At 41.9% G+C, this 18,810-nt stretch overlaps 1 protein-coding gene across 1 annotated transcript in view; it reads right to left on the bottom strand.

The window, feature by feature from the left end:
- The window catches only part of pitpnm2 (phosphatidylinositol transfer protein, membrane-associated 2), a 61,123-nt gene extending 54,351 nt beyond the window's left edge, over positions 1-6,772 (bottom strand). Inside the window, exon 1 of the mRNA XM_076284117.1 lies at positions 6,536-6,772. The gene's annotated coding sequence lies outside the window, so the exon portion shown is untranslated. The remainder of the gene's footprint in view (positions 1-6,535) is intronic.
- Between the last annotated feature and the right edge of the window lie 12,038 nt (positions 6,773-18,810).

Raw genomic sequence — 18,810 nt, forward strand, 5'->3', positions numbered from 1 at the left:
ACACGCACACGCACACGCACACACAAGCAGGTGTAAGCACCCACACACACAGATCTGAAAGAAAAAAAAAACACAGGGGAGCAGGTGTCAGAACACACACACACCCAGGAGCAGATGTCAGCACACAAGTGCACACGCACACACACACACACATACTGTTTAAACAAGGAGACACAAGCAAACGTGAGAAAAGACAGAAGCAATTTAGCAGAATGTTTACTTAAATACATGCCAATCAGGAAAGCACACACTTGTCAATATCAATACAAACAAGCACAACTCATCACATACACACACACACACACACACACACATATACACACAGTGATTCAGCAAACAGACAGAGTCACTTAAATAGGCAATCTAGAGGCTTTCCTAAAGCATGCCAATCTGCCCATCACCAAACCCATTCTCAACAGCATCCTCTTCAATACTATCAATTGATTTGTTGATGAAAATCGATGAATGCTGACACTGAAGGCTCAAACGTCAAGCCCAGAAGATATGTGCACATCCTATCAGCATCTCTGCATATGGAGTTCAACTTCACAACCTTTTTTTCCCCCTTAAATCAGGGAATGGTATCAATGGCTCCCTAAAATCAGACTAAGTACTTGATGTCAATTTATTTTATCAGTGGGATGTTTTCTACGTTTGCCCAAATACCATGCAGGTGATAAGGGTGAGAAATCAGGAGGGACACGTAAGAAGTGATGTGTGTACCCAGGTGAGAGCTTGTGCAGACTGAGGTGAGAGCGCTGATGAGACATGATGCTGAGACGTGTGTGAGACGTGTGTGAGGTGAACGCAGAGCCACAAAAGACGGGATATGTGAGATGAGGTTTACGTTACAGCAATTGAGACAGGCAACGTAAAGAAGACAGACAAATAGGGGCGAGTAAGGAAGGGTACGACAGGTGAGATAACAGGTGTAGTGAGTGAGGGGTGATCAAGTGAAACACACAGACTGATACTGAATTGCTAGCAGAGCCGAAACTCCGATTCTTCAAAGTTCTTTGGGGTTGCACGTGCAACAAACGTTGTTTAAATGTTTAGAAAAACAGTAAAGTTGACTCTTTTCCACAATGCAGATAGCCAGATTAAAGCTGAGAAAACAGAGAACCAACAGATGTGCAAGAAAATAACTACAGCGGGACACTCCTGTTTATTAACTAGTATGTCAGTGATAGAGCACGTCTTTATGAGGGCACCAGCGTCAGAGGGCTTCACAGATGTCTTTTTAATAAGAACTACGTGGGGCTTCATTATTCCATTCATTCAGCTGTGTTTCAGGAGAAAAATCCATTAAAACCAGGAAAACTGGTTAGCATTTTTGTGTTGGAGTGGGAAACATTTCTCTTAAAAACCTACTTGTAATTACTTATAAGAGGCACGCGTAGACAATCTGTAGGACTTGCCAACCAAAATATCTTATTATGTGTATTTGTGTCAGTGTGTGTTTAAGAGAGAGCGAGAGAGAGAGGGAGAGAGAACGAAAGAGAGAAGAAATCTTACATCACCTGCTGTGCCATCTTGTGTGTGTGTAGCTCTTTTTAGAGCACCCGTTATGTGTTTGTGCCATGCCATGGTGTGTCCGAGGCACGGCACTGGTCATCTGCGTAATTACGGCAGGAGGGACGGCCCTGCTTGTGCCCCTGATGGCCGGCCAGATCACATGACCTGCACTTCTTAGCCTAAGACTGATTATGGAGGAGCAGGTTACACAACCGCTCCTTAAGATGACGGTATGCAGATGGCCGGCAGCTTTAGGGGTGTGTGTATGTGTGTGTGTGTGTGTGTGTGTGTGTGTGTGTGTGTGTGTGTGTGTGTGTGTGTGTATGTGTGTGTCTTTACAGTAGGCCATGGCACCCGCAGTGTTGCTCTTCCACACCTGCAGTCAGAGGTTGATTATTACGTAGATCCAAAGCCTGTCATGAGAGCCCACCCAGTCTAATTCCATTCAAAGAGCCAAGACAGACAACACTACTGTCCCTGAAGCACACAGAAAGCCACCTAGTTAATAACTAGTTAATCAATATTTAGGTGAAATGTCATCCAGATAAAAAAAAAAAAGAGATCTATCAATAAAATGATTATTAACAGAGATTCCTAAACAAAAGGTATAAAACCCTAAAAACAAGGACACAAAAGTAGACAGATGATAGGCCGTCTCAGGAAAACTGGTCTGCAACACATTTCTGTTCCATATTCACAGTGGACCTCTAGACAATAATGTTGTCAACAATATTTGTCTTGAATCATAAAAACTATAATGATGATTCAATGTGCAGGGTCCCTCAGCATTCTGACAGTCTAGCCTATAATCTGACTAATTATTTTTATTCACTAAAGTGTTTGCATTAGTGAATAAAAACACAGAACTTCGCTTCGCCGGCATGTATTAGTCCTGTAATACAATGAATGGGCCCTATCGTGTACTCAAGCGCAATTGACTTTGTATACTGGTGCTTTTGTCTTGTTTATAAACTCTACTTTACAGAAAATATTGTAAATAGTCTACTGTCATGCAATTAATGGGATACTGTGCAGAGTTGGAATGTTAGGTCAACTTGGTTCGAATACACACAGAGGAAATTGTTTGTCGTTGTTGAGTTGCCTGATGGTAAGCTACGGCCGTAGTACACCTGCAGGTGCGCTTGCTTGGCCATAATGTAGCATGTTCTGCACAACGCACACTTTGCTCCTCTCATCTATACAGACGCAGTAGTTCCCATTTCTAAAAACCATACATAATTACAAGGAAAAATATTACCACACGAGGGAAATCATTGTGGTGTCCATTAAGATGTGAAAAAATAGGCATAAATCTAGCATACACATTTCCACGAATCATGGATGTGTTGATGACATAAATTAGGAAATATTAGAGGAAATAAGGAGATGTGATGTTGAACTGCATCCCAATGCCATTTAACCCAAATGCCTCAGCAACAGCACGGGGGAGGAGAGCTTATCTGACAGAAGAGCTGCATCGTCTATAGTGAGGTAATGTTAGATTACATTGCAAAAATATCACCATGCATTCATAACCTCATGATTCAGTGAGAGTGATCCCAAAACATCGGAAAGTACGTCTTTGTGATGTTTCTGTATTACATTTTGTCAAGAAGAAAAATCAATAGCAAACTGTTCCCAACTGAACAGTCCTTAATAGCGCTGTGAACCGCTCCTGGCTGCGCCTGGCAAATCTGCCATCATAATAGCAATCCGCTATGGAACAAGCGTGCCTGTTGTTAAAGGGAATGTGAGATGATGCTCTGATTGGTTTATTGCACGTTACGCCCAAACCACACCCATGAGTAATGTAGCTACTTCAGACCCCCCCATTTTAGATTTGCGTCGGGCGCAACAGTAATTTATCCTGCCGGTAAAATAGCAACAGCGCCCAAGATCCACCCACAAAGCTACTTGCGCTTTGCGTTTGATACTTTCGTTTCAGATCGTTACCACAAACAGATACAGTACACCATGCATAATGTACATGACAAACTAATGACATTTTTAGATACTACATCCAATACTATTAGGCTTACCAACTTGATAAGAACAGTAAAATCGATGTTGGCATATTAATGATCAATAATAATGAGGGAGACCCCAACCCTGGTGAAAACTGGTACCATGCTGATAATATTGATTGGGTGAGTGTGTTAAACTAGGGCAGTGTTTGGGTGGGTAAGTGTGTGTGTGTGTGTGTGTGTGTGTGTGTGTGTGTGTGTGTGTGTGTGAGTGTGTGAGAGAGAGAGAGAGAGAGAGAGAGAAAGAGAGGATGTTAAACTAGGTCGATGGATAGCCTAGCTAGCGTGAGAGTGTGTGTGTGTTTTGTGTGTTTTAAAGTGGGTCAGTCGCATAGTGGACAAACAGCTGCCAGCTGTGCCACTGAAGTAGCGTGTGGCTGGAGGACACCCACGAACTTTGACCCGTCGGCACAGGTCACGGACATGTTATCCTTCCAGGGTACTCACAACTACAGATAGGGGATAAATGCTCCTCCACGTTAATGGTCTGTCTTATTAAAACTTGTGTGTATACGTACTGAAGACACAAACATTATGGGGACCCCATCCCAGGACCCCACTTGGATTTAACAAAAGGACTTTAATTAACTACATAATTGAGCCACTTCATTGAGTCTGGTTTGGTCTCCTTGGCAAGCCACAGCCTCTGACCTGAAGAGGCTAAGAGCCCAATCTCTGGCTTTACTCTAGTGTCCTCACCAGTCTGTTTGCCCTCACACACACCTGAGCTGGCAAGTCCCCACTCCACTCTCACTGACACACTGCGTTCTGGCAAAGCCCTGAGCTCGCATACAAATGTGAATGACATCACCACCACACCATGGTAGGTCCTGCAGAGCAAAATGAATACTGAAGTCAAGGATAAAACACCCAGGGAATGAAATGCTTTTGCATACTGCAGGCTGTTCTCATTGGTCAAAATGTGTATGACATCTTCTTGTACATCTTGGTCTTTTTTTGCTGCCCTTCTGTTTATTATGATGTATTTTGGCATTACTTCATTTCAGGGATAAAACTGATTCAAGGATAAATGGCCCCTTCTCCCGAGCTAATAGTGAAATCAACTTGAGCAGCATATTTATCCATTTACTCAAACAGGTAGCTGACAATTCAGCAGAGTCCCTTGGGAAACACCTGGTGCAAACTCAGCACACTCCGCCTGGCACAGCATGTCCACAGAGAGACACCCGAGCCAAGAGATGCATCGCCAGTCTGCACTGTACCGGATAGGCTAGCGGTGACAGGCTGCCTTCCAGCTACTCCAAGCCCTGACCACACCCACCCAAAGGACTACAGTTCTGTTGCCTCTGTATGTGGGGCTATAGGAGAAAGTACATTTCTTTTTTTTTTCATTTAGCAGACAATCTTAACAATTTTAAAATCTTTTAACAATCTTAAAAAACGAGGAGTAACATTTAAGCTCCATTGCAAAAGAGACCTTAGGTAACAACATCACTATAATAAACACTACTACCGGAGGGAAGGAAATAAACAGGGGAAGGTGCATGAAGTGCATGTGCTGTGTGAGTTTAGTCACATTTTTTTGACAGCTGTGCAACTGTCACTTGTAATAACAAAAGCTGTCTTTGTTATCTGGTGAATTTACTCCCACAATATTAAACCACACAGACAAAACAGTTCTCATTTCTGGTCTGGAGAGTACCACTACATGTACAGTAGAACACTAGAGGTCCCGCAGCTGTTTCATGTCCTGAATCACCCTCCACCCCCCACCCCACTGTAACTACCCAGAGAGAAGATGTTTTCCCTGCACATCATCATAGTTCCTCTTTCCCATGTTTCTCTGATGCCTGTAACAGCACAGATTTCAGTCTCCCTTGCCCTGGTCATGCAGGCTTGTGCTGTGGCTGACTGGGCCAACTGACCAGCCCAGCCCAGCTCCAGCTGGTAGCTCTCTGTGAGTCCTGTTCACGGTCAGATGCAGTAGTCCTCCATCCTCAGGTAGGTGTGTGTGTGTGTGTGTGTGTGTGTGTGTGTGTGTGTGTGTGTGTGTGTGTGTGTTTAGCTGTTTGAGACAGATAACTGCCTGCCAGGCGTCCTCATTAGGCTGTATGTACACACAGCGCACAACAACAGCGGCTTATTTATCCAAACTGAAACATCGGCCGGGTGTTTGTCGTTAGTGACCACTCAGTGGTTTTGTGATGACAGTGGTAAATCAACAAAGATTACCCTCTAAAAAGTTCTTGGAAAGACATTTCCATTAAGCATTTGTTTTGCAAAAGATGCCTCAACAGGCATTTGTACATTTGCCCACCCACTATGGCAGGCTAGGGTGGTACATCAAAATGTGTTGTATGCAGACTGATTTGTGAAAAAGCTCTACATGTGTGTATGAAAGATAACCTGACAAAGGCCGGGTGAGATATGAGATGCTTTAGCGAGCTTGTGCAGCCAACAATAAAATACAGCCATAAAACACCAGCAGGACAGGACGGCTCCGCAGAGGTGGTCGAGATGAGATCGTTTTTAACATGCCAACTACCTCTCTCCCTCCAGCCACAGAGCTGAGCCATCCCTGAACCACCCGTTCCCCACCATTTCATTCACAAAGCACAGCAGCACAGCACAGCACAGCCCAGCCCAGCCCAGCTCACCCCAGTCTCATCCTTCTCTGTCTCTGTCTAAATCCTCCTGAGCTGCGTGTCGCGCCACAACACACCACGTACCTTTCCTCCGATTCTTAATGAGCAACCTGCTGCTCCTTCGCAGTATGCGCTTGGAAGCATGAACCCTCAGGTTGAGGCAGCAGGGCCAGATTGCAGGTGAAAACATAGAAAACACAACGTCGTCTCCATCGGCCTCCTTACGAAACAGACCGGGCCTCATGAGCAAAAGGTTTGACAACTGACATTAAAAGAAAATCACATACATCTCTATACATACACCTATGTTTATAATGATATATATTCCACGGCCGAGTCCTGCAAAGTGTACAACGCTGAGATGCCAGACATGTTGAGGACACAAATTACCTGTTTGCTGGCTTACATCAACATGGCATGTTTATCCCACTGATCCAATCAATCTAGGAGGACCGTCCATTCCACCACTGCCTTCCACGCGATAAACAGCAGAGAGGGTTGTCATTCTATCATCTCTATTTGGGTTTTCCGCTTGTAATCCCACCCATCAGAGAAAGATGAAGAGCAACAGGAGCAGTGGAATCAGTCAAAAGGAGAAAAAAAAAGCTGACACACACACTCACTCTCTCTCTCTTTCCCCCTCTCCTCTCTCACTGGCTTGGGAGCTGTTTTTTCACTCTTCCCTCCTGTCTTCTTCCCTCTTCTTATGTCTCCACCTCTCTTTGAGCTATAAAGGGCTGTTTCCATGGCGATGCAAAAGGCTGTGCGAGGATTGGCTGTGACCGCTGTGATGCATTCGCCTCGGTGACAGCCAGCTCTCTGACTAATCAGGGGCTCATTCACGCAGACAGGCCCCTCCCCCTGCGTTTACATTTCCTCTCCGCTCGTCTTGTGGGCAGGCAGCTCCTGTGGGCAGTCACGAGGACTGGCCGAGGGCTGCACAGCACAGTCACTTCACTGCTCGGACTGGCCTTACTGCTCAGCATGCACACACACACACAGGCACACACGCACACACACACATAGGCACACACACACACACATAGGCACACACGCACGGACGCACGGGCGCACACACACACACACACACACACACACACACACACACACACACACACACACACACACACACACACACACTGCAAATAAACAGTATCCCAAGAGGGAATTTTCTACTCATGATAAAACACATGATGAATAAATACAACTGAACTATATATCAGAAATAATAATTAATCATTTAACTCACACAATACAGTCCAGTATTACAACTGTATCCTGAGTGTACAAAACTGTGTTGAACTGCTGGTGGAAATTTGATTTCACAATGATAATTCTTGGTTAATTTGTTTCCTTCTTGAGTTTTCTCTGGAAAAGAGGAGAGGTTGTTGCCATTACGATAGCCATGGTTGACATGAATGGACATGATCTAAGGGAACCCTCACTGGTACAGCAGGATGAAGATAAAATCATGTGGCATATGACCTCAGGAAAGGCGCAAATACACTTGGCCTCATTATGTCTGTGTGATCATACATTCCTTCACCACAACACATGTCAACAACAACAACAACATGCCTCAAATGTTAACTTGATGCATGCAGTGAGTAAGTAAACTAAATTAAAATGTGCTGTGAAGGCTAAAATAAGGGGTGAATAAAAGGCTTCAGAAAGACCTTTAAATAAAAGATTTCAAACATGACGAGGTCAGGTTTCCTTTTTGAGAGGCATATATGGGCAGGATGAAGATAGAGATAGATAGAGATAGATAGATAGATAGATAGATAAGATAGATAGATAGATAGATAGATAGATAGATAGATAGAAAGATTCTGTTCCCCAAAACAGAATAAGTTGGGACGCTGTGTAAAATGCAAATAAAGACAGAATGTGATAATATACAAGTCTCGTAAACCCATATTTAGCAGCAAAAAGGACATAGACAAATATAAATTTGGACTATTTTATGGAAAATATATGTTTTGAATTTTGAATTTAATGCTATCAACATGTTTCAAAGAAAGTTGGGACGGGAGCATGTTTACCACCATGCTGCTTCACCTCTTCATTTAACAAAATTCTATACATTTTTAGAGACCATTTGATAAGAGTTTTGAGAATGAAATGTTGTCCCATTTCTTCCCGATATAGGATTTCAGTTGCTCAACAGTATGGGGTATTCTTAGTCATGTTTTTCATTCTATTATGCACCTAATTTGACAAATCTGGACTGCAGACAGGCCATTTTAGCACCTGGACTCTTCCTCTATGGAGAAATAATATTTATATTTGCAGAATTCTTTTTGGCATTGTTTTCCTGAAATATTTAAGGTCTTCCCTGGAAAAGACATTGCTTGGATGGCAGTATATGTTGCTCAAAACCTTTACATCATTCAGAATTGATTGTGCTTTACCAAATGTGCAAGATGCCCATGCTGTAGGCACTAATGCTCCTCCACACCATCATAGATGTTGGGTTTCAAACTGAGCACTAAAGCAAGTTGGACAGGTTGGATACTTGGATAGGCCCTCTCCTCTTTAGCCCAGAGTCCATGATTTCCAAAAATAATGGCAAATTTTGATTGGTCTAACTACAGGACCTTTTCCATGTTAGCTCAGTCCATTTTAGGCCCAAATAAGATGGTGGTATTTTCTGTATCATGCCTCAATACAATTTGGGCTGTTATAATATATAATATAATGTTATAATATAAAATATAATTTTGTTTAATTCTGCAGTTTATGAATTGAGTATCAAACTGTGGACATAGACAATGGTTATCAGAGTTTTTCCTGAGCCCACACAATGACAGGTCTGGAAACAGGTCTGGTGTTGATGCAGTGCCATTTTGAGGTCCAAAAGACCATGGCCATCCAATTCGTTTTTCAGCTCTTTCCCTTGTTTGCAAAGATTTCTCTGGATTCTCTTAATGTTTTGATAATATTATGTCCTGTAGATGAGGAACTCACTAAATACTTCACAACATCATGTTAAGAAGCATTAAAATTACATTGTTTCATCATTTGTGCACACAGGTTTACACAGAGTGATGAATACACCTACATCATACTACATACTTCTAGGAGACCCTGCCTCTCTGGGATGCTTCTTTTCATACCCAATCATGTTGCCAGTTACCCTAATTAGTTGTGAAACATTCCCTCTTTTGTTTTCTTTATCATCACACAACTTTTCCAGCATTTTGTTACCCCCGTCCCAACTTTTTTTTAAACATGTTGCTGGTATCAAATTCAAAATTACGTAACATATATTTCCCATGAAATAGTCAAATTTGTCATTTTCAACATTTGATATATTGGCTGTGTCTTTTTTGCAACTAAATGTGAGTTTAAGAGATTTTCAGATTATTACATTCTGTTTTTATGCACATTTTGCACAACGTCCCAACTGATAGAATTTTGCACAACGTCCCAACTGATAGAATTTTGCACAACGTCCCAACTGATAGAATTTTGCACAACGTCCCGATAGATAGATAGATAGATAGATAGATAGATAGATAGATAGATAGATAGATAGATAGATAGATAGATAGATAGATAGATAGATAGATAGATAGATAGATAGATAGATAGATAGATAGATAGATAGATAGATAGATAGATAGATAGATAGATAGATAGATAGATAGATAGATAGATAGATAGATAGATAGATAGATAGATAGATAGATAGATAGATAGATAGATAGATAGATAGATAGATAGATAGATAGATAGATAGATAGATAGATAGATAGATAGATAGATAGATAGATAGATAGATAGATAGATAGATAGATAGATAGATAGATAGATAGATAGATAGATAGATAGATAGATAGATAGATAGATAGATAGATAGATAGATAGATAGATAGATAGATAGATAGATAGATAGATAGATAGATAGATAGATAGATAGATAGATAGATAGATAGATAGATAGATAGATAGATAGATAGATAGATAGATAGATAGATAGATAGATAGATAGATAGATAGATAGATAGATAGATAGATAGATAGATAGATAGATAGATAGATAGATAGATAGATAGATAGATAGATAGATAGATAGATAGATAGATAGATAGATAGATAGATAGATAGATAGATAGATAGATAGATAGATAGATAGATAGATAGATAGATAGATAGATAGATAGATAGATAGATAGATAGATAGATAGATAGATAGATACTTTGTCCAGTAGCTTATACACATAGGCACACACATATGACATACACACACACATACTACAAAAATATAAGGGATATAAGTGATCAATATAAGATATCAATAGTGTGCCATTACAGTAAGGTTAGTTTGTAACCTGTTAAAGGAGCGGTGTGGAAAAAATGCAGAAAGGTGCAATGGTATAATAGTGCAGGAGAGTGCCATTGCAAGCACATTGCCAGTGCAAATTATAGGTCTTATTCAAGTACATTCCGTCTTTTCTTGTCAAGCCTTTTACTTCTATGATGAAACATGTCCACTTGATCAAAAATGGTACCCTTACAGAGAAAATACAAAGTAGTACCTTCAAGATGACACTTAAAAGTAATCAATTATATGCCATCCTGTTCTTTTTCTTGTCTACTTTTAGTATCTAAACCATTTAAGCTCACAGCCACTGCTCTAAATGTGTAAATAATTTGATAGAATTTATTGCTGGAAGTATGTCTAACCTATCTGAGATGTCTTTCATGTTAATGATTTGCACAACTGCAAGATGGTCATTGACATCAGCATTGAGCCAGGCTATAACATGACACTGTCCAATGCTGTAATACAGTACATGAGTCTGGTTTCGGCATCTAACGTCACACCTGTAAGAAACTTGAACTGAAGTTGAGAGCAGTCGATTGGTTTGACATTCAAAACTCTGGAAACAGATTATGTGGAAATGTCTCACTCTTCAGTGCAGTATTGAAGTCATCTATAGATGTCAACGGTGAAGTATTAAAATGTCAGCAAGATAGAAGTAAGAATCTCAGAGAAAAAAACACTGAACTGCTTTCTAAAAAAAGGAACAGAATATCATACTTCAAAAGGCATCTTTCGACTTTCAGGAAAAAGATTTCCTTCAGGAAATCATGTGACTCAAATGACTTGAACGCTGCTAATTGTTTTTTTTTGTATTTCCATAATTGGGGCTGCTGTACTATACTGTAAATGGACCTTCTCGTAGCCTGATGATGCTCTTTGATTGTGATGTGATTCTGATCACAATAAAATAACTTTCATAACTTGATGCTTAGCCAATCATGTTGTGTGGTCTCCATACACGACATATTACATTTCTCAGTTACTTATATTGCTGTTTTTTTTTTTTTTTTTGCTTTTACTGTGACGCACATACTCTGAGTCAGAGATCAAGGTTAAGCTAGAATATTCATTGTTACTCTGAATGAATCGACCTCTCATTCTTCAACACTGGCACTTGGTGAATTTTTAATTCCCTTGTGCAAAACTCCAGAAAAAAGAGAACATGGTGGTACCGTACGCTAAACTCTAGTGGGGTGTGAAAAGGTTTCTGTGCCTTGCTTTAGTGGGAGCGAATATTCCCCAATGGCAGACTTCAGAGTGAGTGAACCCACCTTTGTGGCACACTCCTAAGGCTATGAGCACACCGATGCGCTAGACTACCTGGTCTGGGGATGTTCCTTTTCCTTTACCTCAGCTGAACTGTTATTCTATTCTATGAGTAGTACTTATTGTTGCACTAACAATGTCCTAGAGGCACTGTACCTTTATTGTACCTTTATTGTACCTCGATTGTTGTAAGTCACCTTGGATAAAAGCATCTGCTAAATGACTAAATGTAAATGTAAAAGCTAGTCCTTCAGTGAAGGTAGCCAGCTGGTACGATAGCTGCACAGTATGTATGTTGAATAAACCTCCCTCCCAAGGCCTTGGGAGACGTGTTAGTAAGAGAGGCTAGCACCCATGGGTTTTAGTTCCCTTGCTCGCATGCCTGCCTCCCATTTAAATACTGCTGCAAGTTCAAGTTCAAGCAGGTGCGGGGCTAAACCGCACGGTTGGTAAAACACAACAACAGGTATCATTGCTCATTCTGATGTCAATAAACATATTTGTTTTTAGAAGTGAGCCTGTGGAGCTAGACTCCTCTCAGTGAGTCAGTGAAGACGGCGCACGCACCAGGGCTGGACTGGACGTAGTTAACATGCAGCCATACTGTACTCTGGATGTGCCTGTTCCAGATTCTACTGGGAGTGAACACACCCCTCTCCTGGACTAGTCACAAACACACAGGATGCCATATTGTTCTCCAGAAGACAGCATTGTGCCTGTTCTTGACTCCCCTGTGCTAATGGGAGTGAACACGACCCTGTGCAGGACTAGTCATAAATATACAGGCTGCCATATTGTACTCTAGAAGGCGTGAATGTGCCTGTTCTAGACAAGACTCCTGTCGAAGTGAAGTGAGTACACCCCTGTGATGGACTAGTGATGGTACACAGGCTGCCATATTGTACTCTAGAAGGTGTGGATGTGGCTCTTCTAGACTCCAGTGGGAGTGAAGTGAACACACCCCTTTGCTAGACTAGTCATAAATACAGGCTGCCATATTGTATTCTAGAAGGCGTGGATATGCCTGTTCTAGACAAGACTCCTGTGGGAATGAAGTGAGCACGCCCCTGTGCTGGACTTCAGCAAGAGTGACTCTCGGGCTGCCCACCATTAATCAAAGACACTCAGAGAGGGAGGTGGGCAACGGGGACGGGGGAGGGGCTGGAGAGCAAACCAGCACACTGCCCAATCCCATTAGTGTCTGGATGCACTCCAAGCGTGAAGACTGGAAAATATACAGTTGCCTGTGGCAGCAAGTAATGACCTAACCCGCTGCCTGGAGCTGCCGGTGACACAGGCCTTTCTCTGCCACCCCTGGGGCCATTTGTTACCAAGATTAAGGATCTATTAAGACCAACTGCCCATTTCCTGATTGCATTCATTAATAATGGTTCTCTCTCTTTCTCTCTCTCTCTCGCTGTCCTCGGCGGGCTAAGAGCAGCGCCCACGCACTGGCGCTCACAAAACAAACGCCATGACAGCTGAGCCTCTCCGCACTGTGGGGCCACCGACGCTGTGCTGACTCTTAACTACATCACACAGGGCCCCCGCGGGACTGGCTGACTGGGCGTCACAGTGAAAAAGTAGCATCCAGGTTTGTACATAATTGATGAAGCTTTGACAAAGGGCAGGTGATTCGAGACAGCGCTGACAGCCCTAATGGAATGCTTACTTTTCCTCTTGATGTAAACGCTTGCTTGGCTCTGCATCGCTCAAGCAAGGCTGGCATAGAACACAGAAAACTCTGGTTACACTCTTTGACAGATACCAAATACTACAACACACAAATGTGGGATGGTGAATGGTTTTTGAAAAAGCCTATTCAAATGGTCGGAGAAGTGGATAGGGGCTGAGGGACCAAGCTGTCTGCGCAAAAACTCCCTGATCCAGCCCAGGCTAATAAGCTGACAAGAATGCAGCAAGATGGATGGATGGGCAAGGCCAAGCAGTGCAGGATGGAAAATGAAAACCATGCATTTTCATTGGCAGCAGAGTATACTGTTGGCCCACCTGTACATACTGCAGCAGTGAATTACCAATGCACCATCTTCAACTTACCAATACACTTAAGGGCTGGTTCATAGTCTACACTAGCAATGTGGACGCCGCTGACAACCCAAGGCTCACACACATTTTGAAGTGTCTTGTCATAGTTTACACAAGCAATGTGGACGATGCACCCCCACCGGAAAACACATGACATGGCACTTGCGCTTGAGTAGCATCACAAAAAAATGGACAACACATTTTGCTATGCAAATGCCAAATTCTTCTCGCGTAGCTAGCTGGCTGTGTTAGCATACTTTGCATAGACTATGAATCAAGCTTAGGCCTAACTCAGCACTGATCCATCAGTGCATGACACTCACTTGAACAGCAAGTGTACACCCACAGCTGTAAAGATGTATCTGGGTCATTCCGGGTCAAATAAGATAAGGTTGCTGCTGCACCATCTCAGATATTGTTCAAATCTTGTCTATATCATGAATGGGTCCTAAAACCAAAGCCTGTAAAATATTTCCCTTCACTTCCTATGACTTCATTAAGTTAAGTTTTCAGCTTGTGGTATTACTTCAGTTTTACAGCTTGAAAAACACATTATCTAGGAGGAAGCAATGTTTGTGCATTAATATCATAAAATGTATTATTCATAACCATCCCAATCTTTGTACTGTAGGATGGAAGACAAACAAGTATGACTGAACCATTATCTTTGTATGGCATGCTCACTGATTTTCAACAAGGCTCTAAATTTGGGAAAAAAAAGGGGGGTGGTGCAAACAAGTTATATTAAGTAACATTTCTGTATGCATGTGGTATCAATCATTATTTTTGTCTTTAAAATAAATTGTACTATGACTTAAATGCCATGTGGGGTAGCTAGTGGAAGTTGCTCAATGTATGGGGTTTAAGAGTACAAAGTATCAGTATTGTACCATAGATAATTAGTTTCTCAAGTTTCTCAGGAACAAGCATGAAGAAGCAGAGGTATAACAATGTAATTAACAGGTGTATGTATTCTAAAACGTGGTACAATATTGGGACTTATTGGTAATCTAAATAATTATACAGGGAGATATTCCCAGATTTTCATGTGGCCAAAATATGCACCCACACCTCATTTTATTTTTTATATCTTCATGTACATGTGCTGTAGATGCAGAAAATATTGGCACAATATAAATAAGAGTATTGTAATTGCAGACAAAATACTGACTGAAACCACAAAAACAGGGTTTATAATTATAATTTATAATTTTTAAATTTTGTTCCGAATGTGCCTTACATAAAATTAATGCGCATTCAGTACAAACTTTTAATGGTCCAGTCATACTGATAACATGTTTGTCTTCCATCCTGCAAAGTCTGCGCCGGCTAGGAGTAATACTTTTTAAGATAATAATGTCAATATGGCTCCCAAGATGAGCCATTTTTAGAGTGTAAAAAAACAAAGGCAAAGAAAATATGCAAACCTTGGAACTGAACAAAAAATATTTGAAAGGTCTTCGTTTTGGAACCCAAACATTATACAGTAGACAACTCTGAGATGGTGCAGCAACCATTTTCCTGGATTGGATTTTGTCTGATTTGACATGGCAGTGACCCATCTGCTTTTCCACCTGCTCGCACAACAGCAGCAGCAGCTCACTGGCTGCTACCGAACCCCTGCATCACCTGTGCATCAGCTCCGCTTCGCGTGTTACCCAGGGTTACAGCAACACCATCTCTTTCACACATAACAGACACTCACAATACGTCTTTTCCACTCACCCTACCTGCTCCACCTAACAACAATAACAACATCATAATGCATTTATAGCACTTTTCAAGACACCCAGAGCACTTTCACAGTGAAGGGGACCACCAATGTGTAGCACCCACCTGGGTGATGCATAGCAGCCACTAAACACCAGAAGGCTCACCACCTATCAGCTGACACACATTCCCGTCAGCTTATTAGCCTGGGATGGATCAGGGTGGCCTTGCTCAAGACAGCTTGGTCCCTCATCCCACTTGAACCACCTGAATAGGCTTTCTGAAAGATTCACCTAACTGTGCAGCAGCAGCTATGAGCCGTGAAGCCTCTGGTTTTGGATGTGATTGGCAGAATCACACTGTGTATGTGTATGGTGTGTGACTGGCCATGGCGGGCACCTCCCTTCCTCCAGGCCGAGTGGAGCTGCGGCTATTAGCAGTCTCCCTCTGCGCAAGGGCCGGGGCAGAGGAGAGAAAGGAGACGAGAGAGAGAGAGAGATCAATACTGTGACTCATTCTTTCTGCGAGGCCTGCTTCATAACAGGATTCGTTCGGGATAAACCTAATCATTTTGGAATGATCATTAGATACAGTGCAGCTTTTTCTTCATTCTGGCCATAGACACCCTGCAGCCCCCAGGCCCTAAATTTCATTTCAGAGGCTCTCAAGTAGCATTCTGCCTGTAGTTTAGGAGCCTCGAAGAAGTCAATAATGTACACAGGGTTTAAATTTAGCACACCATCTAAAACATATACAGACAGATATAGACATTCATCTTAGAGATACGCTCAAAACCAGGACAACAACAACAAACAGAACAACAACAACAACAACAACAACAACAAGTGGTCTCATCCAATCAGTGTCCATTCTGGATGTGATTTTCCTATCAGTCACTATTTTTTACAGTCTATGATCGTCATTTATCTATGGTGTAGAAGGCTGAATTTAGGCTAATTTTCTCTATAGAGAAAAAAGTACCCAATTAAAATGTAAATTATATTTCTGTATTTCTAACTCTAAAAGCAAAAACACATGTGAAAAAGGACACATCATTTCAAACTGTAAAAATTAGGCCTAATGGACAGAAAAAAGTGGTAATTGCATCCTGCCTTTTCAAGCCAAGCAAGCCTAATGCTTTGAGCCTCTCCTAAGAGCACACCATCTGAAAGCATAGTTTTCCCCTATACAGTGTCTGTAAAAATGAACACACATTCGAACACTCTAGGTGAGAGACAGAAATGAGGATCCGGGGCTAGGGCAGGGCAGGGCAGGCCCAGAGTTTTGCTGTCTCCCAGGGACAAGCCAAAATGATGACTAATATCAGCCTCGATACCTGCCAAGACTTTGGAAAAAAGCATCTCCATACCTTAAAGTAAAGGGCCCCATCACACTCCAAAAGGCCTACATCTCAACCCCGTGACAGTTACTGTATTACAATGGTGTGTACAGGGCCTACATAGTTTGTTGGTTATTGTTCTTTTGATTTGGAGTAGACATAATTCGAAGAAGACTGCATGCATTTTGATCTGATGGTTAAATCTGGCTAACGTTAATAAATCCTTTCAATGGGACCTCTGAGAATCTCAGTGTCAGCTAGGCTCCGACTTGAAGCATAGACTGGTCATTCATCAAGGAGGACAGACAATCCTAGTGTAACGTAAGCTCACTACACTGATAACGGTAACGGTAACTCAACACAAATAGGTCAAAAGACTAGGTCCTTAGCCCGTGAAACAGTTGTTTACCGCGTCTGCAAAACCACAAATGGTGCAAAACTGTAAGTTAGCCAGGGAAAGGGACGTTGCATTAATTCAGGTGGATTTAATTTCTAGACATGAAACGCATATGCGGCATGGCACAAGGTAAAATCACAAGGTTGTGATTACTTAATCTGACAGTAGAACGCTATCTATAAATTATTTTTGGTAAGCACGAACTATCCATTAACCTGCAGCTAGCCTCCGTTAAAGCCATGGGTTTGACAACTGCAATAACGACGTTAACGTTACAATGTTCACATTAATCAGAGAATAGCTAGAGGATGGAAACATGACAGACAATTCCCGCAGGTTAACAATGTAATTTCACGCTGGCACTGTAGATAAACTGTACAGTTAAACATTCCGACACTAAATTACAGTGTTTTAGACACTGCAACATCAACTCTAACGCAACCCGTTTCATTAACACCATTGACACACTGTAGTTTCCCTTCAGATAGCTCTGCTTGCTAACATCCGTCTCCTAGCAACATCGCTATCTAGCTAGCCACCGTACTCATTATGACAATTGCTAACATTGGGTTTTAGGCATGCAATACCAATATTTCGGTGCATAGGTTGCAAAAAAAAACAACTACTTACCTGTGTTATGTCTGGCTAACAATTAGCCGGGGAAAACATTTCCTCTGACAGCACAGGGATGGAAAGGGGCATTTTCAAGAACACACCAGCTTGTGGAGACAGACAGATTGGTGTAACGTTAACGTTATTATGCTACCGCTTCTGGTGGTGGCTTCATGGGTAGCTATGATATCGATAGCCAGTTCTAGCTGACGAACTGTGCATCTATCCTTGCGTTACAATAATTTAACGGTAGCTAAACGATCATGATAAATTAAATTAACTATGCGGGGATGAAAATGAGACGGGGTCCCAGGTGTCGTTTCAGTCGCAGTCGGTTATTTTAAGTCTGATCTAACCTTCACCCAAGATCGTTTTCTTTGTAGTGGGATTAAGTTGGCAGACTAAAAATATTGTCAGTGATGGGTGTCATTGGACAGTGGTATTTGTCGGCTATCTTGCTGTATTAGTAGCCAAGTTTAAGGTAATGTTGGATGTTATGTTAACTGGACTGCCTCATCGTCCTATCTTTATTGCAGGCTTGGCAAAGTGATTTGCAAAGTATTAGTCCGTTTGCATGATTTTTTTTTGCTAAGCCAACATGCCCATCTAATCATATGTCCCGTCAAAGTAATTTTCCTCTGAATACTTGACTTGAAAGTAAACGTAACGTTAACGTTAAATGAAAATGTTCAGACATGAAACGAAAGGAAGGCAGTCCCTAGTAGCATCTTCCGTTCTGTGTCGGGTCTGTGTTTTCCACTAATGGCCAGGGTTACATGCGCTATCCAGAGGTGGTTCGGTTATAAAACAGACTCGATTTCAGTCTACACAGCAGTGAAATGGAAAATTGTAGTTGAGTCCTGTGACGTTCTTCTGTTTGAGCTGCGTCACTCCTGTAGCTTCATAAAGCTCGCACACTTTCTGCGCTCACATCAGTGCAAGCACTTTGTCACATCACCAAA

Source organism: Alosa pseudoharengus, unplaced genomic scaffold (assembly GCF_046254945.1).
Source record: "Alosa pseudoharengus isolate Yale_2024_CS ecotype anadromous, Long Island Sound unplaced genomic scaffold, YU_APseudo_1.1 YU_APseudo_1.1_scf_14, whole genome shotgun sequence".
Classification (NCBI taxonomy): Eukaryota; Metazoa; Chordata; class Actinopteri; order Clupeiformes; family Clupeidae; genus Alosa; species Alosa pseudoharengus.